The sequence below is a fragment of the Schistocerca piceifrons genome, chromosome 2 (genome assembly GCF_021461385.2).
Source record: "Schistocerca piceifrons isolate TAMUIC-IGC-003096 chromosome 2, iqSchPice1.1, whole genome shotgun sequence".
Taxonomy (NCBI): Eukaryota; Metazoa; Arthropoda; class Insecta; order Orthoptera; family Acrididae; genus Schistocerca; species Schistocerca piceifrons.
In genome coordinates, this window is record NC_060139.1 from 125,229,695 (window position 1) to 125,253,989 (window position 24,295).

Genomic DNA, 24,295 nt, shown 5'->3' on the forward strand with positions numbered 1-24,295 from the left:
CTAAATACCAAGCAAAAAGTGGCAGCCAGGAACAATATAATCAGAAAGCTAACAGGCGCAGCCTGGGGAGCACACGTCAACACTGTGAGAACCTCTTCCCTTGCATTGTGTTACTCTGCCGGAGAATACGCAAGCCCAGTGTGGTTCAATTCTTGCCATGCCAAAACAGTAGATGTCGCTCTTAATGATACTTGTCATATCATCACTGGGTGCCTCAAGACTACTCCTCTGGATAAACTGTACAGCCTCTTGGGAATTGCAGCCCCTGACATCTGCCAAGAGGTAGCAGCAAAAAGTGAGAAGAAAAAAATCAGAAACTTCTGAATCTCACCCCCTATATGGCTATCAACCAGCAAATCCATGACTAAAATCCAGAAAGAGCTTCCTCAGATCTACCGAGGCTCTAGTTGGGGCACCATAGCAATGCCGAATCGAACTATGGTGTGCAAGGCTTACCAGTACTGTGGGATGGATTACACCAAGCGAAAGACTACCACCCGGCTACACAGAGAATTGGAATACATGGAAATCCCTCAACAGACTATGCTCGGGTGTCATGAAATGTAAGAGCAATCTCACTAAATGGGGTTTCCTAAAGGAGCTGCCACTCTGTGAGTGTGGAGCAATGCAGACGACCTTCCACCTGCTCCAGTGTACCCAATGACCAGCAACATGCACAACAGAAGACCTGCTACATGCAACGCAATAGAGGTTGCTAACTTCTGGGTAGCAAAAGTGTAAATAATTGTCTTGTAAATATATATACACATGACATGTAAATATTGTACATTATGTTATATATTGTAAATGCTTCTGACACAAATATATAAATAAGCAATGTAATTATGTAAAGGACAAGAAAAATAACTGCACTGAGAGAATATGAAGAGTCTGTCCCCACAGTTTGTTACTAATTTTTAGTAGCAAACAACCCACCATAGTTACTAAGGCAGTGGATCACTCTGTAATGTTAATAAACATATAAATAAATATTTAAAGACAGGATGAAATTATCGTCTTGCAGCAGAGTGTGCACTGGTATGAAACTTCCTGGCGGGTTAAAACTGTATGCCAGACCCATACTCTAATTCAGGGCCTTTTCCTTTTGCCAGAGAGTGCTTTTCTAACTGAGCTACCCAAGTCCAACTCATGACCTGTTGTCACAACTTTATTTCTGCCTGTACCTCATCTTCTGCCTTCCATACTTCACATAAGATCTCATGTACCTCTTGCAGGACTATCAGTTCCAGAAGAACAGATATTGGTGCAGAATTAAAAAATTCATTCTGGGAACATCCCCCTGTTGTGACTATGACATGTCTTCACAATATCCTTTCTTCCAAGAGTGGTAGTCTTCCAAGTTTCACAGAACAACATCTGTGAAGTTTGCAGGGTATGAGAGCTATTCAGAAAGTACAGAACATTTTGTAATTAAAAAACACTAAGTACAAGAAATACATTTTATTATATACATCTGAAAGAGAAACTGACATGCTAAATTTCCATATAGTCACCAAACACAATGAGGCACTTATCATAGCGGTGGACAAGATTTGAAAGACCTTCGTCATAATATTCTGCCGCCTGAGACTTCGGCCAGTGAGTCACGCCTGCCTGGAGTTCCGTGTCGTCATCAAAGTGCTGTGTTGCAAGCCATTTCTTCACCTTGGGAAACAAGTGGAAGTTGCTTGGTGCAAAATTGGGGCTGTAGGGCAGATGAGGGAAAATTTCCCATTTGAATGAATTAAGGAGTTCTTTAGTGCAGTTTGCCATGTGAGGTCGGGCAATGTTGTGCGAAAACAAAATTTAGGACATCAGTGTTCCTCAGCGTTTGTTTTGAACTGCTCTTCTAGGGCTGTGCAAAGTTTGACAGTACTGGGCAGAATTTATGTTCAAGAATATCAATAAGAAGCACACCTAGCCTATCCCAAAACACTGTCACCATCAACTTCCACCTTGTGTGCCCCCACTCCATGGACTGTAATTTTGTCTTGCAATTGACGTGTTTCACCCAAGTCTCATCACCAGTTATGATTCAATCCAGTAGCGAATCACCATGTTTGTGGTAGGCCTCCAGAAATGTCAACGTTGCCCCCATTCACTGTTCTTTATGGTGCTTTGTAAGCATTTTGGACACCCACTGTGCATAAAATTTGTGGTAGCCTAGCTTTTGAGTGACAATTTCAAACAACAAAGCCATGAAACTTGTGGAAAAGAAAGTGAAAGCTCCGTTAATGTGTAGCGACGGTTTTCACGAGTCGTTTCATCAACTTTTGCAACAAGATCGTCAATCACAATGCTCGGGCGTCCACTTTTCTCTTCATCATGAATGTTGGTTCACCCATTTTTAAACCAAATGCACCATTTCTGGACAGAACATGCACTCATTACATTGATCTGTACACTTCACACAGTTCATGATACATTTCTATAGGTTTTAGGATTTTTGCCAACAAAAACCATATCACAGACTGCACCTCACAACTGGCAGGATTTTTGATTGCAGCACACATTTCAAATTCGAATATCGAAAAAACCAGATGCACAGAGACGTTCCCACTGTCACGGATGGATGCCGACTGAGCTGCTGAGCATGCACATACCAAAATATATGCGATCAACGTGCACCTAGCGGCATCAGATGGAAACGTTCCCTACTTTCTGAATAGCCCTTGTAGAAGGTGAGGTACTGGCAGAAGTAAACCTGTGAGGGCACTGCTTGGGTAGCTCAATCCCGAGTTCAAGTTTCGGTCTGGCACACAGTTTTGATCTGCCAGGAAGTTTCACATCAGCACACACTTCACTGCAGAGTGAAAATTTCATTCTGAAAATATTAGATGATTGAGTAGTAAGGTAGAAGAGCTTCTTGTCTGTTTGGAAAATTCAGAGAGCACTGAAAAGATAGACATCATGTGCCTGTCTTGAGGACCACATAACCACAGGGTTGGATAAGTTACATATAAAAGATTACACTATTGCAGCTTACTCATGTAGAAATAACATAGAAAAAGGAAGAGTTGTTACATACATTAACACAGAATACAATTTCAAAGACACTGAGACAAGTAGATTTTGTTGTGATCAGCACACAGAAATGCATACTTATGGATTAATGCTGAAAAATAGTTCACTTTTAATTGGAACTATATACAGATCCCCACTCCTTCTACTCCACAGAGAAATTTTTAGATATAAATTAAGAAAAAAAAGAAAAAAAAGAAAAAATTATAAAAAAAATAAAAAACACAAAAAAATAATAAAAAACACAAAAAATAAAAAAGTTGTTATATTAACTTAAGTATATTGTTAAATTAACTTAATTATGTCATGTATTGGAAAATTTGACTCGTTCCACATCATTACGAAATATTGTATTCATGATCCATGGAACTAGTATTAATCTAATCTAATCTAATCTAATCTGAGTAATGTAAATTTGAGCTTCTGCATTCATTTGTTATAAACTAGACAATTTTGCTAAATAATAATTGGAAAATGAAATTTATATAAAACTTAAATTACAACTAGTAATAACATTTTCTTTAACTTTTATAATTTTTGCATACTATCTACAGAAAGATTAATCCAGTAATTAGCTTACTAATTGTGTGAATCTTATTACTGTCTACCTTGTTTATACTGATAAATTTTACAATAAATTCTACTGTAACAATTGTACAAGAAAGCATTGCTCGGTGTAGAAGCAGTTCGCAGCAGTTAGTTTTAGGGGTTGGTAGGAGGCATCTGGGTGATTATTTTCTATACTGCTCTAATGTAACTGTTGTGAAGATGAAATGTATTGTTGTTTAGAACATTATTTTGAAAACAAATCACAGAAGTGAACTAAAAATAAATCTGTGCTAAAAAGATGTAATAACTGATGCCACCAGCATGATCCACTTTGGTTTATAAAGATAATTATGGCTTCTTTTTAAGTCAAAACATGAAGCAAGATTTATAATCTTTGAAAAAGACAATGAAGCCATTAATAACACAATAAGTATTAGATTAGGAAATATCTAAAGTGTACATGTCACCTTTACATTGTGCGGTAAGTGACACAATAATTATAAGTGAAGATATGTCAAAATAATCTGAACATGAATTATTTGTTACATCATAGTAAGAGGTGTGTTACACCATTTATAGAACACTTGTGTGATACATTCTTGAGTACAGCTCAAATGTGTGGTTTCTCCACCAGGTCAGATTGAATGAAGACACTGAAGCAATTAAAAGGCTTGCTGCTATGATTTGTCACCAGCAGATTTATTAACACATGAGTGTACAAAGCCCATATGGGAATACCTAGATGGAAGATGACAGTCTTTTCAAGGAACATTATTGAGAACGTTTAGGGAACTGCCATTTGTGATAGACAGCAGGACAATCCCATTGCCACCAACGTACAGCTTGTTTAAGAACCACAAAGACCATGTTAAAGAAACCAGAGCTTCTATGAGAGCAGACAGACAGTTGTTCAGCCCTCACCCTATTTGCAAATGGACCAGGAAAGGGAAAGACTAGCAGCTGTACAAGGTATGCTCCACCATGCAGCATGTGATGCCTTGCAGAGTATGTATATAGATATAGTTAGTTAGTTAGTTGGCTGCATGTTCCATTGATCAATCACATGGTACGGTAGCCATTATGATGTGGTAAAAGATTTATTTATTCCTATTCAAGACTTCATCTATGGTATAGAAGGAGTTGTCAAGGAGATACTACTTCAGTTTATTTTTGAAGCTATTACTGCTGTCTGTCAGACATTTTATTTCAACTGATAATTTGTCAAAAAATTTTATAGCAGCATACTTTACCCCTTTCTGTGCCAAAGATAGGTTGAGTAAAGGATAGTGTAAGTCTGTCTTTTTTTCTGGTATTACAATCATGAATGTCACTGTTGTTTTTAAACTGATCCATATTATTAAGAACAAATTTCATTAGTGAGTAAATGTACTGTGAGGCTGTTGTAAGAATCCCCAATCTTTTAAAAAGATGCCTACAAGGTGTGTGAATATGAACCCCACACATTATTCTAACCGCTTTCTTTTGAGCAGTGAATACTTTTTGTCTAAATGACGAGTTACCTCGAAATATTATTCCATATGACATCAGAGAGTGAAAGTATGCAAAGTATGTTGTTGTTGTTGTGGTCTTCAGTTCTGAGACTGGTTTGATGCAGCTCTCCATGCTACTCTATCCTGTGCAAGCTTCTTCATCTCCCAGTACTTACTGCAACCTACATCCTTCTCAATCTGCTTAGTGTATTCATCTCTTGGTCTCCCTCTACGATTTTTACCCTCCACGCTGCCCTCCAATGCTAAATTTGTGATTCCTTGATGCCTCAAAACATGTCCTACCAACCGATCCCTTCTTCTAGTCAAGTTATGCCACAAACTTCTCTTCTCCCCAATCCTATTCAATACCTCCTCATTAGTTACATGAGTAACTAAAGTATGTTAGCTTATTAATTTCTATATTCTCAAAATTGACAATTATTCTGATTGCAAAAGTTGCTGAACCTAGTTGCTTTAGTAGATCCAACATACAAATTTACCAATTAAGATTCTCATCTATATGTACTCCCAAAAACTTGGTATGCTCTACCCTGTCTACTGACTTCTGTTGATGTGTTATATTTATTGAAGGAACTGTACTTTTTGCAGCAGAAAATTGGATGTACTGTATTTTTTTCGAAGTTTAGAGCAAGTCCATTCGCAGAAAACCAATTAATGACTTTTCCAAAGACATTATTTGTATCATTTCAATTGGAGTTTCTTTTACTGGATTAATAATGATGCTTGTATCATCAGCAAACAGTGTCAGTTCAGCTTCCTGCTTCAGATAGGAAGACAGGTCGTTCACATACTTCAAGAACAGAAGGGGACCCATGATTGAACCCTGTGGAACACCTAATGTAATTTCACCCCAGTTAGATGAAGTGGCAAACTTATTCTAATCACTTGATCCCTTGTAAGGAAACTTTTTGCTTCGTGTTCTGTAAGTATGACTTAAACCACTCATATGCTATTCCATTTATACCATAGAACTGTAATTTCTGTAACATAATGTCATGGTCCACACAGTCAAATGCTTTGGACAAGTCACAGAAAATTCCTATTGGTGACATTTTACTATTCAAGGACTCTATTATGTGAACAGTCAACTTGTATATTGCTGTCTCAGTGGAATAGTATTTCTGAAATCTGAACTGTGATTTACTAAGTATCTTTGGCTAACCACTCTTGAGTACATTACTTTCTCGAAGATTTTTGAAAATGCTGTAAGCAGGGGTACTGTCTGATAATTATTGACATCTGTGGTGTCCCCCTTTTTGTAGAGAGGCATGAAAATGGCATATTTTCACCTGTCTGGGAAAATACACTGACCTAGTGATGCATTACACATGTGACTCAGAACATCAGCTGTAATTGCTCCACATTATTTTAATATCTTATTAGAGATGTCATCTACTCAAACAGAACATGTATTTTTCAACGATTTAATAATTTGACTTATTTCACAAAAGGTTGTTCGGTGAAGCTTAATCTGACTAATTTTTTTCAAAACATACTCTTCCATGTACTGCCTGGCTTTTTCTTTTGAACTGCTCTCGCCAATTTTTTCTCCTACACTTAAGAAACAATTGTTCAATACGTTAGCTACTTGTGTACTGTTGGTTAGGATGATCTCATTCTCTTTAATAGTAATACTACCTACCCCAGTGGTTACTTTTCCTGGCTCCCTTCTAACATTCAATATTGATTTTAATTTCTTGTCTAACAATGTTTTGTGATTTAGCCGAGTCCTTTGTATGTACGGAACACAAAATTCTGATTTAAAAAGTAAAATGTTATGTCATTACTGGTATTCCTCTTGAATGGATAGAGGATCTACAAAACCAAAAGCTGAAGGTCACACGGAAAAACTGTATCACAAGAATTAAAAAGATTCATAAAATGTGAAGTTTCACAGTGTTAGATACCGGCTCTGCTAATGTTCTTCACTTACAAAAATGATCTTACAATGAGTCTGAACGTTTTTTCAAACACTGTAACATTTCCTGACATATAAACATAGTGATCAGGAGCCCAAACCAAATCAGCATCAGCACAGATAATATTCATAAAATTATATATATTTATATATAATTGGGGATGCAGATGCAAACAAGATAAAGTGAGGGCATAACTCAGATAAACTGGTCTGTAGCCTCAGTTCATATGTTTCACACTTAGATATCTCTCTCACTGTGGTGATTTGGAAAACCAGTGAGTTAATGTAAATAAAGTACTTATTCAGCAAGTGTCACCAGTAACAGCACTTTATAAATTAGTCACTTTTCTTGTAAGGCTTCTATAAATGTCTTGGTATTTTTATGCTCTCTTCCCTGTAAATATATTCCTTAACTTCATTTGTTTCCCATAGCAAAAATCAGTTTCAATGCAACGCAATAAAAGGCAGTAAAATAATTTTCATCAAGTCTTTGCTGCTTGATTTAGGATTCACAATGGAGTTCTCTATTCTTTTGTGAAAGGTCTTCAACAAGTTTCCCGCTGATATAAAACACAAGGGTGTGAATCTCAATGACAAATTCAGTAGTAGATCAAAAATTACCTGGTTAGTCACTTCTCAAATCGTTTAGATTCGAGCACTGAAGTTTGAATAAAAATGCTCTTTGTAAACAGTCCTATAATCTCCCAGCACACAGATGACTATTTGTCTATTTCTATGCTAAATATCAGTGTTCTCAGGTAGATATTAAGCTAGCAAAATACGGGGAAACTACAGCTATTTAATATATCTACGGAATCAAACCTATGTTTCCAGAATGAGATTTTCACTCTCCAACAGAGTGTGCGTTGATATGAAACTTCCTGGCAGATTAAAACTGCGTGCCGTGCCGAGACTCGAACTCGGGACCCCAGTTTGAGTCTTGGTCCGGCACACAGTTTTAATCTGCCAGGAAGTTTCAAACCTATCTTGGTCAGGAAGCATAAATAATTTATAAAATTTGGTCTCTGATAAGTATTAATGCAACTTCCAAGAACTGCTTTACACAATAAACAAAGTCCAAAATGATCTTATATACGTTCAAGATTCACGTGAATGTGTGTTAGCCCAACACCCTGATCCAACGAGCAGCATTGCAGGCTGCTTTGAGGGCATATCTTTTTACACAGGAAACCTGTTTGACAATCTAGGGCTCTACGAATTTTATTGACCTAAATGCTTGGAGGATACTGGGGCACAGTGATTAATTGATTATATAAAATATATGACTGTCAGGATGGCATCATAGATTTGCATATGCAGCCTACAAATTCTGAACATTTAGAAGACTGTTAAAAACTAGATGCCTGAATGATGCTAGAGTATTGAAATTGTGACTCTTATGGTTTATTATCTTTCTCTACAAATTTTTCCATGTCTGTAGTAAGGATTTGTACTCTTAGTTTGGTAGAAACCAAATACTGAAAAGGTAATAAGTTATCATGGGTACTGTCTCTTCATACCACATGAAACATAGAATTATAACATCTGTTTGTGACTGAATAAATGTGTTTAACTGTGCTGATTAGGTACGAGGCATAGCGAGCAGTTTTTTCTAGAGCGCAGTGAGCATACATGTAGAAAACAAAAATGGTTCACTACAGAGAGAGAAAAATTACTTTCAGTCTAACTTCTGCTGAAGAAATGAAGAAAGCTGTGAATACTGCAATTCAAGATGGCATGAAAGTTCTGGCAACAGCAAAACAATACATCATACCTGGACAGACCCTTCAAAGGTTAGTTATCTTGGCAACATGATGGTGCAAAAGGTGCAGTAGTTGGAAGTGTGACGTAATGATACTAACACGGCAGATACAACAGACACTGAACAACACAATCACTACTCTAGTTGTAAGTCTGCTTGCAACTAGTAACTGTTTAAACAGTTTAAGTCACTTGCATCGCCAAAGGAAATGTGTCCTCAAAAACAACAACCTGTAAGACAACAATTCAGCATGGGGGAAAAAAAAAAAAAAAAAAAAAAAAAAAAAAAAAAAAAAAAAAACAACCAAGGACAGGAATTATTACTGATACCCCAGAGAAGCAGGAGCTTTTAGAATGTAAAAGTAAGAGGACAGAAATTGACCAGACACTCAAAATCAAACAACCAATAAGCCCATTTCTAAAAATGCCAGAAAGCAACTTCAGCCAGAGAGAAACTCATGAAGGATCTGATAGTCTTCAGATGAGTGATAATGATGACAGTTCAGGTCTTCTCGATGAAGTATAATTTAACGTGGATGGGGAGCTCTATGAGAGTACTTAATTATTAGCTAGTATCTTTTCAAAAAATTCCAGAAATTACTGAACACCTGATATACTTTTGGTAGCTGCCCAAAACGAAACATGCTAACATCTGATTGAGTACAACTCAATGTACTTGACGCTGTTAAGTTGCTGATCGTTGTAGGGTAATCAGTAACCAATCGCCTGAACCCAAAGACTTTTCCTGCGTCTACACATTTCTAGCTGTAGACTTTTCTGTAGCTGTTCCGGTCGTATCTGGTTGGCTGTTGGTATGACGTAACGCTACAAATGCTTTGCACCGTTAAATGTATTAAAATTTATTTTGTAATGCTAGTTCCTATTTGTACAATTGGGTGTTATGTCCAGTTAATCTTGTCCATTTCGTTAAGTACCGTACATACAAAATTATTCCCCGTATTATTTTCTCAGCAAGTATTATTACATGCTACGTATATGTATTATACACATTACATACTGTTCTAAGAAAATGGGATGTACGGTACTTTTATGTTCATAACTTGTTCTTAACGCCGGTGCTACAGTAGTCATCAGCTGTTGGCGTTAATGTCCTGTGTCTGATAAGGCGCATTTGTAATACTTTTGCACGGCATTGTTTATGCAACAAATCAAAGTGGACGTAGCTGCATAGCGTTAACACGTTGAATTGGCACTCTTTAATGAGTTGTTATTAGAAGATGGACGGAGTTATGCTGACGTATTTCAAATATTGTGTTGTACTGTCCTGTGCTGTTTTATTGATCCTCTTCACCATTTTTGCACAGCGGTTTGTACCTACTACAAAAGTGATAAAGAGGATAAATCATAAAATACTCGAAATCTCTCTTTATAATTTCTTTCATCTTCTGAAAGAAACCGTTCATAGTGCCAATTCAGTGTATTAATGCGATAAACATTCACTCCGTCTTGTTGCTTGTGCAACTATATTTGTAACGCGCCGTGCAAAGGTATCACAAATATGCCGCTTCGTAAACACAACATTGAGCCCAACAGCTGAGCGTCATCTCGCATCACCTTAAATCGTCTATATATACAACGCTACCCGTGCTGCCATCTCTGAAGTCGGTCGAGAACTCGATTGACATCGATGTACAGTGCGGTTGAAATCCTTGGTTACTATACACGTCGTGGCTACGATCCAAGGTTCGTGTAACATTTCCAATGTTGCGGCCGCGCAAACAGTGATCATTAAACGCCGAAGAGGACGGATGTGTATTTACTTAGCAGATACCAAGCAGAATCCAGAGGTAAGTCCGCGAGTACTGGCATATCATAGTTTAGTGGGAACAACACAAATACGGGAGATGAGTCAGTGTGACAACAATCCTGTGTCGGCACTTCTACGCGAACTAGTCATAGCCACACAAGCAGCTGAGTTCACAAGCGTGTACGTGGAAAGCGGAACGTTATCCATACTGTAGTGAAAGTAAAATAGTGTGAATACTGTACTATTGTGTAAAATGTATGTCCTAAACGGAACTGTGAAGTAATTTAGCGTGCGTTCTACGGAACGTATGTAATATCAAGTCACAGCAACTTAGGTAGACTAAATTGTGAGTTGCACTGGCAGAAAAATATGCGAAATCTGAAACACTTTCGGGAGTTTTTACCCTATATGAATTATCAGTGAATTTATCGGTATAGCACAAATGTGTGCGGACGAAAAACTTATTTCCTGTGCCAAGTGTAACATGCTATCGCTAATGATGAAAATGAATTTAAAAAGGCTATTAATTGCGATAGATATACATAGGTTTTATATGAATGTTGTAGCTGTTTAGAGTGGAGAATGTAACTCTGCAGTTCCCATATTTATTAGCGAGCGTGCTACACCGGCGCACGTCATTGAAAACGCATCGGTGTAGCCCGAACAACCATTAGGAGCTGTCAAGAGCTTCGAATACACGTTACTGATTCCTAGAATGTAACTTTTTCTTTTTACTGACCATTTGATAGGTTCATCCAACGTAATTTAGTTTTGAGTTGATAAGTATTCTATCCATAATCTGGTTGTCGTCAAACGCATTTGCGTGGGCGATCTGTCATGTACATGTAAGGTAAGAACTGATTTGTTATCCACCGAGCTGTCGGGTTTAGCAGAACTGAATGTCAGATATTTTTCGGACGATTTGTTTCGTTATTGACCCCACGTCGAAAGAATCTAATCGGAGGTAGTAAAGACAATATTACCACCTATAGCAAACGGCATACCGGCCAAGTATAACACTAGAATATAAACTGATCGACTGTAAGATATTTCACTCAACGCAGGCCCCTGTAAATGCTAGTGACTCTCAGCTTGTCTTTGAACATCAATCGAGCGGAAAAAATGGGAATTTCTTTTTCCAGAAGGGGGACTTCGTGACACACTATAGCTTAAGCTTTAAATTTGGCCATGGGAACTACAGTATCAATAAAGAATTGCATCTTATTAGCTTTATTATTTTTTCGGGATTTATCTGAATTTCTACATACTTTTTGTCTAACATTGTTAACAAAAGTTAATTTCTGCCAGTCATTTTACTGTAGTACTGCCCATGCGACAAGAGAGTTATTTGAAGTATTAAGTTAGGTATTTTTAACATTTTCATCTTTTACATGAAGCGCATGTCAAGTACCAAATTTAGTAAACGTCATTGTAAGGGAGGAAAAAATTCTTAGTAGTAACCTTCTCGTGCCGCGAAATTTGTTCCTAAACCTGAGCTGTGAGGGTATGCGTTTCAGTTGGTTACTATGTATTGTCAACGTCTGTATTTGCGTAACACTAGCCGCAGTACTGTTTACGGAGAAAAACTAATAGTACATTCTCTTGGAAGGTGAAAAAATGTTTCCCGCGCGCACTTGTAGCCATAGTTTTGTATCTGGCTCTTCACAATATGTTCACGGGTGGTATGTCCATTGCCCCCAGGGCGCAGATAGAATTCAGTACACCTCATCCCCCACCTGCTGTATACATACGGGAATTTTAGACTGCTCCAGTAATGTTGACGTATATACTAAACAAATCCGTGATATATTAAGCACTTAGTTATTCTAAAACTCTTCAGTCGTATGTGGTAAATGTCGCTGATAATTTATATTAAAAATGGCAGGACTAAAAGTACTGTTCGCAGCATATGTGGGTACCAGAAGCATTTTAAGAATTCTTCCTATGAGTTAGTCTACTTAAAACAGTTGATTTTTAGCCGCATACCGCGGGATGAAACCAGTGTAGTAACACCAAGTGAACGTGGTAGCATTTCAACAGTGGCAAGTCTTTCTCCTATTTCGTAGTCGAAAACGTCATCGATGTTTAGCCGGAAACTTCGGTAACTATAAAAGTTCAAGCTGTTCAAAAGTTATGTATGAAGATTTCTATTATTTCTTCAATAAATTAAGCGAATTACATCACGGCCAATCGGATAGCTTCTACTAGTCGTAACACAGTTAGCACCAAGGCTTTTAAATAGCAAGCATACTTTGGCGATCTGAATGTTTCATCATCCACGTCGAAATAATGTTTTTCGTTTGTAATTTCGTAAGTTTTAAGTGTTTTTTTGTAGAGTCATATTTAACGCAGCAGGTTCGGTGAAAGGATTTTCTCAGAAGTTACATAAAAAAGATGTTACCAGAATGTTTTTCTTTAACGCCGTAAATTGGTCCATGCTTTAACGAAGACTACAAACAAGAAGTTTCGAAACTTCGTAATCGACGTTGTGAAAAATGCAGATATGAAATTCCTACGGATATGTCTGTAGTGTTTGTTTTTCCTTTGGCATTATTTACTGACCTTGTGTTCACTAATCCCTGTACCCACCATGACGCTCTCTATTAGATCAGGATTATTTGTGGCTAGGAGGTCAAGTGTGTTTTCGTAACCATTTACTAATTGTTCAAAGTAATTCTCAGAGAAAGCACTTAGTACAGTTTCGGAAGAAGAAATGGCTCTGAGCACTATGGGACTTAGCATCTGAGGTCATAAGACCCCTAAAACTCAGAACTACTTAAACCAAACTAACCTAAGGACATCACGAACATCCATGCCCGATACAAGATTCGAACCTGCGACCGTAGCGGTCGCTCGGTTCCAAACTGAAGCGCCTAGAACCGCTCGGCCATTTCGGCGGGCAATAACGGAAGATGTTTTCTGTCTACCACTGGCTTTGAACATGTATTTTCGCCAACAAATCGAGGGTAGATTGAAGTCTCCACCAATTATAACTGTACGAGTGGGGTACTTATTTTTAATGAGATTAAAGTTTTCTTTGAACCGTTCAGCTATTATATCATCTGAATCGGGGTGGGGGGGGGGGGTCAGTAGAAGGAACCAATTATTATTTTGGTACGGCTGTTGAGTATAACTTCTACCCACAGCGAACTATCTATTTCAACTTCACTACAAGATAAACTACTACCAACAGACACAAACACACCATCACCTATTTTATTTAATCTGTCCTTTCTGAACACGGTTTGCGCCTCTGTAAAAAATTCCGGCAGAATTTCTCCGGCTTTAGCCAGCTTTCTGTTCCTATAGCGGTTTCAGTCTTTCTATCAGCGCTTGAAGCTCTGGTACCTTTCCAACACAGCTACGACAATTTACAACTACAATATCGCCTGTTGCTTGGTCGATTCTTATCGTTTCTTTGCGCTGTACCCTTTGAGACTGGAGCCCTTTTTGATCTTTCCCGAGACTGTCTAACCTAAAATAACCGCCCAGTCCACGCCACACAGTCCCTGCTACCCGTGTAGCCGCCTCCTGTGTGTAGCGGACACCTGACCTATTTAGCGGAACCCGAAACCACACCACCCTATGGCGCAAGTCGAGGAATCTGCAGCCTACACGGTCGCAGAACCGTCTGAGCCTCTGATTCAGACCCTCCACTCGGCTCTGTACCAAAGGTCCGCTATCGGTCCTGTCGACGATGTTGCAGATGGTGAGCTCTGCCTTCATCTCGCTAGCAAGACTGGCAGTCTTCACCAACTCAGATAACCGCCGGAAACTAGAGAGAATCTCTTCCGATCCATAGCGACACACGTCATTAGTGCCGACATGAGCCACCACCTGCAGTTGGCTGCACGCTGTACTCTTCATGGCATCCGAAAGGATTCTTTCCACATCTTGGATGACTCCCCCGGTGTGCACACGGAGTGCACATTGGCTTTCTTCCCGTCCTTAGCTGCCATATCCATAAAGGGCTCCATCACCCGCCTAACATTGGAGCTCCCAGTGACAAGCAATCCCACCCATGCGCTTGTCTGGACCTCTCAGGAAGACCGGCCACTGCCACAACAGGCGAGGCCGCCCTTGCTGGCTCAGAAGTACTTTCAGCAGTGAGCAATACCTCAAACCTGTTACGGAGGCGTAAGGATACAGCCTTGCGGCCTGGGATTCGCGACCCCACCACGGTTCGCCAATCACCGTCAGGCAAGTGTCGACCGGCAGGGACGTCCGAATCCGAGGGTGCAGTGGCATCAGAGATCCCAGGCGATGCTACAGGTTCAAGAGCGCTCGCCTCGGGTGTCCCAATGTCACCGCGACCCAGGGCAACAGCCTGGGGCAACAGCCTGGAGCCTGTCGACCACGGCCAACACAGCTTCCAGCTGTTTACGGATGGTGGGCAATTCCCCCTGAATCCGTACACAACAGGCGCAGTCCCTATCCACCCCTAACAATTTTTCTTTCCTCTTTTATCTCACAAGCCGTTCAAAACACACTGATGACTTGTATTTACACTATACGGGTACTAAAGCGCGATGCTACAACTCTCAAATACTATAATACGCCAGAAATTTGTGAATTAAACTACGTAAGTACCCAAAATCACGCATAGAAGTATTAAACTATGAAACAAATAAGTAAGCTAAGAGTAAGACTTGCTGCTGGCTGCTACTGATCCAGCGGCGGCAGGGAGCTCACTGGCTGTGAGTCAGTCATGCGGAGATTCAGACACGTGAACAAGGCAGATTCACATGGATAGCTGCAACAATCCAACCGTCAGACACATGACCACATTGACACTAATCTCTTAAGGAACTGGAAATGTATTTTTGCGAGGAATGGAATAAAATCGGCTTGAGTATCGTTAAGGATTTTTAAATACCGATTCGCAGGAGATTTTAGATGCCAGAAACGGTTCTATACCTTATTAGATATTTTCGTTCTTTTTTCCTACTTCTTTGGGATCCATTCTGCGTGTGAAAGTATTCTGCAGTTTCAGAATCAATGCTGGTGTGAGTTAGATGTTAGATAGCGCGATAGTGTTGACACCCTAGCGTTTCAGGAGCTACATTGTTGTACAGTACGCGTGCTACCAGCCTGCGCAGTACTGAATACACTGAGGTGACAAGCCATGGGATAGCGCTATGCACATTTAGAGATTGCGCTAGTATCGCGTGTACGAGGTACGAGGCGTGTTTAAGTAAGTACCGTTTTGAAATTAAAAAAGATGTGCTAAGATATCTCAATAATTTTATTTTTACCTGAAAGCCTGTACCGTTATCGAGTTTTCTACATAATTTCCGTCAATATTGAGGCACTTGTCATAACGTTGTACCAGTTTTTGAATACCCTCCTCATATATGTCTGCCGCCTGACTTGTTGACCACTGCATCACCACTGTTTTGACTTCGTCATGGTCTTGAAGACGCTGACCGCCCAGGTGTTTCTTCAAGTGCAGGAACAGATGGTAGTCACTGGGCGCAAGACTGCGGCTGTACGGAGGATGATCTAGAGTTTCCCATCGAAAATATGTGATGAGATCTTTAGTCTGATTCGCCACATGCGGACGGGCATTGTCTTGCATCAAAACGATAACCACCCGTGTTTCATCGCCCGTAAGAAATCATCACTGTCGGTGTGGTACCGCTCAAGGAAAGTCAATGCACTTTCTAAACGTTTGGTTTTGTGCACATCCGTCAACATTTTCGGTACCGAACGTGCGCTCAATTTTCGGTAATTAAAGTGCTCGGTCACAATGCCATACAAAACACTACGAGAAACATTAGGAAAGTCATCCCGCAAGGAGGAAATCGCAAAGCGTCTGTTTTCTCTCACCTTATTGTCCACCTCCTGCATCAAATTTTCATTAACGACCGAAGGACGCCCACTCCGTTGTTCATCATGCACATTTGTGGGCCATCTTTAAATGCTCTCACCCACTTTCTTACCATTCCATCACTCATAATGTTTTCTCCGTAAACTGCACAGATGTCTCGATGAATATCGATCGCTTTCAGGCCTTTAGCACTAAGAAATCTTATAACAGCCCTTACTTCACAGTCGGTGGGACTCACGATTATCGGAGGCATCTTAAACACTCAGTATACAACGTAAACAAGGAAGAATCAGAATGTAGTGGCATCAGTGCGTAGATTAAGGTACAGGCTTTCATGTAAAAATAAAATTATTGAGATATCTTAGCACGTTTCTTTTAATTTCAAAACGGTACTTACTTAAAAAAAACACGCCTCGTATAAATGGGCAGCTTATAGGTGGAGTGTCATTTATACTCATGTGGAAAGGTTTCCGGTGTTATCATTGCCGCTCGACGGGAATTAGCAGACTTTGAATGCGGAATGATAGTTGGAGATAGACGGATGGGACATTCCGTGTCGGAGATAGATAGGGAATTCAGTATTCCGAGATCCACAGTGCCAAAATTGTGCCGAGAATACCAAATTCCAGGCACTACCTCTCACCACGGGCAACACAGTGGCCGAAAGTCTTCACTTAAAGGCCGACACCAGCACCGTTTGCATACAGTCGCCATTGCTAACAGACATGCAACAATGCGGGAAATATCTGCAGAAAGCAGTATGGGGTGTACGATGACCGTATCCGTTAGGACAATGCGGTGAAATCTGGCGTTACTGGGCTATGGCAGCAAACGACCGACGCCAATGCCTTCGGTAACATCACATCGCCTGCCACGCCTCTCTTCGCTTCGTGACCGTATCGGGTGGACCCTAGACGAATGCAAAACCGTGGCCTGGTCAGAGGAATCCCGATTCAGTTGGTAAGAGCTGATGGTAGGATTCGAGTGTGCTGCAGACACCACAAAGCCATAGATTCCGGTTGTCAACAACACCCTTTGAAAGCTCGGGTGGCTCCATAATAGTGTTGAGTGTGTTTACATGGAATGGACTGGGCCCTCTGGCCCAACCGAACCGATCATTGCCGGCCGGAGTGGCCGAGCGGTTCTAGTCTCTACAGTCTGGAACCGCGCGACCGCTACGGTCTCAGGTTCGAATCCTGCCTCGGGCATGGATGTGTGTGATGTCCTTAGGTTAGTTAGGTTTAAGTAGTTCTAAGTTCTAGGGGACTGATGACCCATAGTGCTCAGAGCCATTTTTGAACCGATCATTGAATGTAAGTGATTATTTTTGGTATCTGGCAACCATCCATGGACTTCGTTGTCAAACAACGATGGAATTTTTATGGATAACAATTTGCCATGTCACCGATCCACAGCTGTTCGCGACTGGTTTAAAGAACATTCTGGGCAATTCGAACGAATGATTTGGCCACCCAGATCCTCTGACATGAATCCCATCCAACATTCTGGGACACAATCGGAAGTTCGACACGCAAGTCACCGAAGTGGCGTCAACTCGAAAGACTTGCACCAGGCGACCTGTCTACCCGACGGGAGGCCCTAGCCACACGGCATTTATTTATCGGGAAGTCAGTTCGTGCACAAAATCCTGCCCTGGTAACACTTCCGCAATTATGGAAGGCTAGAGAGGCTCAGTATTTCTGCAGGGGACTTCCAAAGACTTGAGGCCATGCCAGGTAGAGTAGTTGCGCTACGCGGGGCAAAACGAGGTACGATACGATATTAGGAGGTATCCCATGACTTTTGTCTGCTCACTGTATTGCAGTGTGTGCCAGCCGAGGAAACGAGCCAACGCAAAGAGTTGGAGGATATGTGCGAGATTCAGAAAGAACAGTAACTTTGGATGGGGACGGAATGCGCGCTTAAGATTACTGGGAGACTTTGGCTAGGTGTATGCCAGCCGAGTTGTGGGCGGCACGCCAGACAGTTCGCGGCTCCGCTCCTGCTCACGTAAGTAACAAGGAGACTGTGGCTGGCGATCGATTGTAGAGGAACGCACTGCGACAGCTAACATTGGCCGCCGAGGCCAGTCTGCAGGAACTCCTCGCAAACCGGCGGGGCAGTTCCCAAGAACGGTTAGAGCTGCCATAGTCAGTCTCAGTGGCAGAGGTTGGTGAAGACCGTCGAAGATTAATATTATACACATAATCTCACATATTTTCATACACATTTCATCTGTCATTGTTGTGATCGTCAGTCAGAAAACTGGTTTGACGTGAACCACAATTCTTTTCTGCCCAGTTCTATTTAGTACCTCCTCATTAGTTACGTGATCTATCCATGTATCTTCAGCATGTATGTATGTGTATACTGAACTGGGGACCTGGAAACGACGGAGAGGCTTCGTCCCCGTCGTAGCCCTCAGTGGTACTCAACCCCACAATACGAGACAGCAGTCCACTCACCCCAACGCCGCCCCCCACCAAACCCAGGGTTATTGTGCGGTTCTGCCCCCAGTGGACCCCTCCGGGAACGACTCATTCCAGACGAGTGTTGTGTAACCCCAGTGTTTGCGTGGTAGAGTAATTATGGTGTACGCGTACGTGGAGACAGTGTTTGCGCGGCAATCGCCGACATAGTGTAACTGAGGCGGAATAAGCGGAAACACCCCGCATTCGCCGAGGCAGATGGAAAACCGCCTTAGAAACCATCCACAGGCTGGCCGGCACACCAGACCTCGACACTAATCCGCCGGGCGGATTCGTGCCGGGGACCAGCACGCCTTCCCGCTCAAGAAGCAATGAGTTAGTCTTCTGTAGCACCACATTTCAAAATCTTCTATTCTCTTCTTGTCGAAACTGTTTATCGTCCATATTTCCGTTCCATACATGGCTACACTCCTTATAAATACTTTCAGAAAAGACTTCCTGACACTTAAATCTATATTCTACAGAAACGTTTCTCCTGTCATTGCCAGCCTAGTCCGCAGCTCGTGGGCTCGCGGTCGCGTTCTCGCTTCCAGAACACGGGGTCCCGGGTTCGATTCCTGGCAGGGTAAGGTATTTTCACCTGCCTCAAGATGACTGGGTGTTTGCGTTGTTCTCATCATTTCATCTGCATTCAAGTAAATGGCGAGATTAGACTGAGCTGAGGTTGGGAATTTGTACGGGCGCTGATAACCGCGCAGTTGAGCGCCCCACAAACCAATAATCAGCATCATCATCATCATTACCAGTCTACATTTTATGTCCCCTCTACTTCGGACATAAGTTATCTTTCCCAAATAACTAAACCCATGCACTAACGTAAGAGTCCAGTTTCCTAATCTAATTCCCTCAAAAATGGTTCAGATGGCTCTGAGCACTATGGGACTTAACGTCTATGGTCATCAGTCCCCTAGAACTTGGAACTACTTCAACCTAACTAACCTAAGGACATCACACAACACCCAGTCATCACGAGGCAGGGAAAATCCCTGACCCCGCCGGGAATCGAACCCGGGAACCCGGGCGTGGGAAGCGAGAACGCTACCGCACGACCACGAGCTGCGGACCCGTATGGTCACTATTGCCTCGCGTATTACTACATTTCTGCGGAATCCAAATTGATCTTCCCCGAGGTTAGCTTCTACCAGTTTTTCCATTCTTCTTCAAAGAAGTCATGTACGTATTTTGCAACCATGGCTTTTTAAACCGAAAGTTCAATAATATTAACACCTCCCAGCAGCTGCTTTCTTTGGGATTGGAATTATAAAATTCTTTTTGAAGTCTGCAGGTATTTCGCCTGTCTACATCTTGCACGCCAGATGGAAGAGTTTTGTTGTGGCTAGCTCTCTCAAGGCTCTCACTTGTATCTGTAGTGAATTTCGTCCTGCAGTTTCATCTCTATGTTGAAGAAACTTGTAATTCTGCCTGGGTAAGAAGTATGCAAAAACTGTAAGAGTTTTAAAAGCAACACCTACTTCAACTTACCAATAATGCTTAAACAAAAAATGTGCTCACATTGCTCGTGAAACATTATTAGAAATTTTAGTACTACGTAATGCCTTACTTCTGCTACAGACCCCTGGATGTAGTGGGGGTATTTACTCTCACTGTTTTAATATACAAATAATGAGTCAGGATGTTTAACAATTACTATCACAGGGTTCTAGGAATTGTAGAGGGCATATAGTCGACAAAGTTTTGATAAGGAACCCATGGGCTGAAATGTATCGCTTTGGATGTAAAATAAATTTGAAGGTCGGATCACTTTGGAATCTCCTGCTTCATGGTACAGACCAAATTGAGAAAAGGGCGCCCTCACCAGTCCCCTGGAAGTAATGTGCTCTCCGTTCAGTCATCGCTGCTTCAGCGTTCTGCTCACTTGTCAGTCCGTCACTGAGCAGACCGAGATAACACAATATGGCGGAACACACCTTTGAAGAGTACTCAGAGATGTTGATAATTTACTGTGAAGATGGACCTAATGGTGGAGCAGCGACGCTTTATCGAGAACGTTTTCCGAATCGCCTCAGGTCATCACATACCCCTCCGACTCTAACAATGGCTACGAGGCACCGCTACGTTCGCAGCTTAAGAGGGTTGACTGTGATGCTCCACGGACATACCACACTCTCTATCTTGGACAGGATGTCTTTAGTCACGTAGAAGAGAAACCGATGATGACGACATACCATGGGCGTGCCCCACGCGAGCGTCTGCCGTGTTCTGCATGATAAACTCTACCCTTGCCACAGAAAGAGCGTGCCTGCATTGATTCCCGTAGATTTTCCGCTATGCATCAGTTTCTGTACGCCATTTCTACATCATACTGTCGACATGCCTGAGTTTTCACGCCACAATCTTTTTACGGATGCTCACTTCACCTGGGAGGCTATTTTGAACTTTCGAAATAGCCACATTTGGGATGGCACAAATCGTTATGCCACACATTCGCGTGGATTTCAGCAACAATTCTGTACCAATATATGGGCTAGTATCATTGTTGGTCGTCTTACTGGGGCGTACTTTCTTCCGTACCGCCCTATCGGGTCCCAGATACTTGACAGTACTGGAAAATGTACTGCCAGAGCCGTGGGAAGATTTCCATTGTCACTTCGTCAGCAAATGGTGGTTCCAACATGATGCACCCGCGCATTTTGCGCATGGTGTCCGCGAAAATCTCAAACAAAGATGACGTGAACGGTGGATAGATCGAGGTGAACCAACTCCTTGGTCGCCTTGGCCGCCAGATTTAACTCCTCTCGACTTTTTCATGTGAGGCCTGTGGACTGGCTTTCACCTCCGCTCACTAAATGAAGACGGAAGTATTAAAGAATGCACGTTATGGCCCCAGACTAGTTTTGGGGTCAACACAACTAAGGATGAGGACGGAAGGAATTTGTGTAAATGCGAACTGGGTATCACGGCCTGCTAACAGCTCTATGCTGTGTTATTAGTAAAAATTCTCGGATTACTTCTTTGAGTCCAGGGTGGAAGATAAGAAAAAAAGATACTGAGAACTAGTGACAGTCACGCCAATGGCGGACTGGTGTCATGTCGAAGTGTTGCTTCTCTCCTACTAAAAAGCTGAAAATGGAACTAGCTGCACAATGATTATTAACACAAACGTGGACTGGTATTGCAGCAGAGTATCAAACACATTGTGAATGAAAGTTAACTCAATATATTAGAAATTATTCAGAGCTACAGACAACGATACTTATATGACAAGGTTAGAATGATAAGACAAAAGCGAACAGCCAGTCATCTCCTAGCTGCCTTCGAAGAAAAACTGGACTGCGCATTCGTTTATTGGTACAGATAATATAAGTACGGCATATGGACTCCCTGGTCCTTTATTGTATTGTATGGAACTGGGGACCTGGAAACGACAGAGAAGCTTCGTCCCCGCCGTAGCCCTCAGTGGTTCACAACCCCACAACAAGCTACAGCAGTCCACTCACCCCACCGCCGCCACACGAACCCAGGGTTATTGTGCCGTTCGGCCCCCAGGCCCTCAGCAGTTTGGTCCTTCAGGAACTCGCACACATTTGAACATTTGATACACTTCAAATACTTTAAGGAAGTACTTCACGACACTTAAATTTATATTCGATGTAGTTATTAGAGGAACTGGTTTTGAATTTCCAGTAGTACCACGTTGTAAGTGTCGTATTGTCCTGGATCGCGGTGCCACGCTAAAGTTAGCAGTGCATATCGATACCACAGACGGTAGTGAGGTCTCGTTGCAATCTGCAACGACAAATGAGGGTCACTCCTGTAGACCACGCCTCCCTTACCAGCACAGCAGGTCAATATAGTGTCGAGCATACAAAAACTCTGCCCAGTTCGTGGTGTGATCTGTGAAGTAGTAGGCATTTTCCAGTAGTACAGAGTTAGTCGAAGATTCAGTAGGACATGTACGTGTGTCAATGTTGAACGTTCTACTTCAAGAGAACATTTTGTCATTTATAGTCAACGACAATTGTAAATATTCTACGCTCTCCCGAGGCAAAGAACGGTCTCAAGTTAAGTAAATCTTATTATTCATTTATGTAATAAAGTGAACTAATATTTCATGTGTTGTAGTTCTATGAGCTCCAAGAGCAATCAAAGGACCCACAGTTATGGCTGCACGAAAGTAGTTTTGTCTGGTCACAACAGTAATATATTTAAATTATACTCTCATGATTGTGATTACCTGAATGAATTGAAACGCTTGTGTAGACTGAGGAGATAACTAATATCTTACAGTGCTGGCCATTAAAATTGCAGCACCGCAAACTCAGCGCGGAACAAAGTACAGATTTGCACGAAGTGCACTATAGTGCGCAACAGAATCAAAGGATCACTTTTTCGAAACCCCTTAATCCTGTCATTGCGATACATAACTTTGAAATCTGACTCAAAAGTGTCTACGACCTTCCTCTGTAACGGTGTGAAAGCGTCGCGCCCAGAGAAGTCGCCCTCGTGCTCGGCAAAACGACCAACAGCAAGGTGTCGACACATGCGAAAATAAGGCCACAGTTCAGAAGTTCATGGGAACTGTAAGATGGGTTAATGATGTCACATAGGCACCAAATGTTACCGGAATCTTGCCCAAAGCCACCGTGGACGTGTCAGACGATGAAAATATCGTCACAGCATTTATTGGTTGGTTGGTTTGTGGGATTGAAGGGACCAGACTACTAGGGCCATCGGTCCCTTTTTCCATGAACTTGAAACCCCCACAAGGAATAAAAACAAACAATGGAGATGACAAGAGACGACACAGGAAAAGGACACAGACAGGGACCAGACAAAAGGGATTAAAATCACACCGAGTGTGACAGTGGTTGGCCGACCATAGAAACAAAAAATAAAGGAAAAGCCAATCAAAACCCCAGTCTAAAATCTTAGGCCAAAGGCCAGACTCAACACAAAAAGGACAAACACTTGGATCAAGCGATAAAAACCCGCTGCAGCATTTATTACCCACATTTCACCCCTTCTTTTGGCGTCTCTGCGATGGAGTTAAGAATCTCGACAGCGAGTTTCGAAGTCACGGTTTTTTTTTTATGGGTGGCGTCAGTAAAACCACTGCTTCCCTTGGGGCGAGCCTGTCGTTATTCTGCGGAGGACACAGTAATACATGCTTTTTCTTTTGGCTATCAAATTTTGCCTCACCCCTGCCATTCTTCTGACGTTACATTAACCATTGCGTGGCAGGCGTTTCCATAACGCCCGTGAAATGATTTTCGAGGTGGTAGTTTTGCTGAACAGCTAACATGCAGACCTCTACAGCTTCGGTCTGCGCCATTTCATGAATCGTCAGAACAATCTTTCACTGAAAGATGAATATGAAGAGAGATCAGTACCATCGTAAAGTTTGATGGTTGCAGCTTGATTTTTTTTCCGGTGACAAAGGACTAATACCTGCAGAACATATTTTCTAACATTTAAATTTATATTCAG

At 41.6% G+C, this 24,295-nt stretch overlaps 1 protein-coding gene across 3 annotated transcripts in view; it reads left to right on the plus strand.

The window, feature by feature from the left end:
- Positions 1-10,411: 10,411 nt before the first annotated feature.
- LOC124777475 (anoctamin-10) overlaps positions 10,412-24,295 on the plus strand; it is a 306,085-nt gene continuing 292,201 nt past the window's right edge. For 2 of the 3 annotated variants that reach the window (XM_047252902.1, XM_047252903.1), the window contains exon 1: positions 10,412-10,568. The gene's annotated coding sequence lies outside the window, so the exon portion shown is untranslated. The remainder of the gene's footprint in view (positions 10,569-24,295) is intronic. The other variant, XM_047252904.1, reaches the window with a different exon arrangement.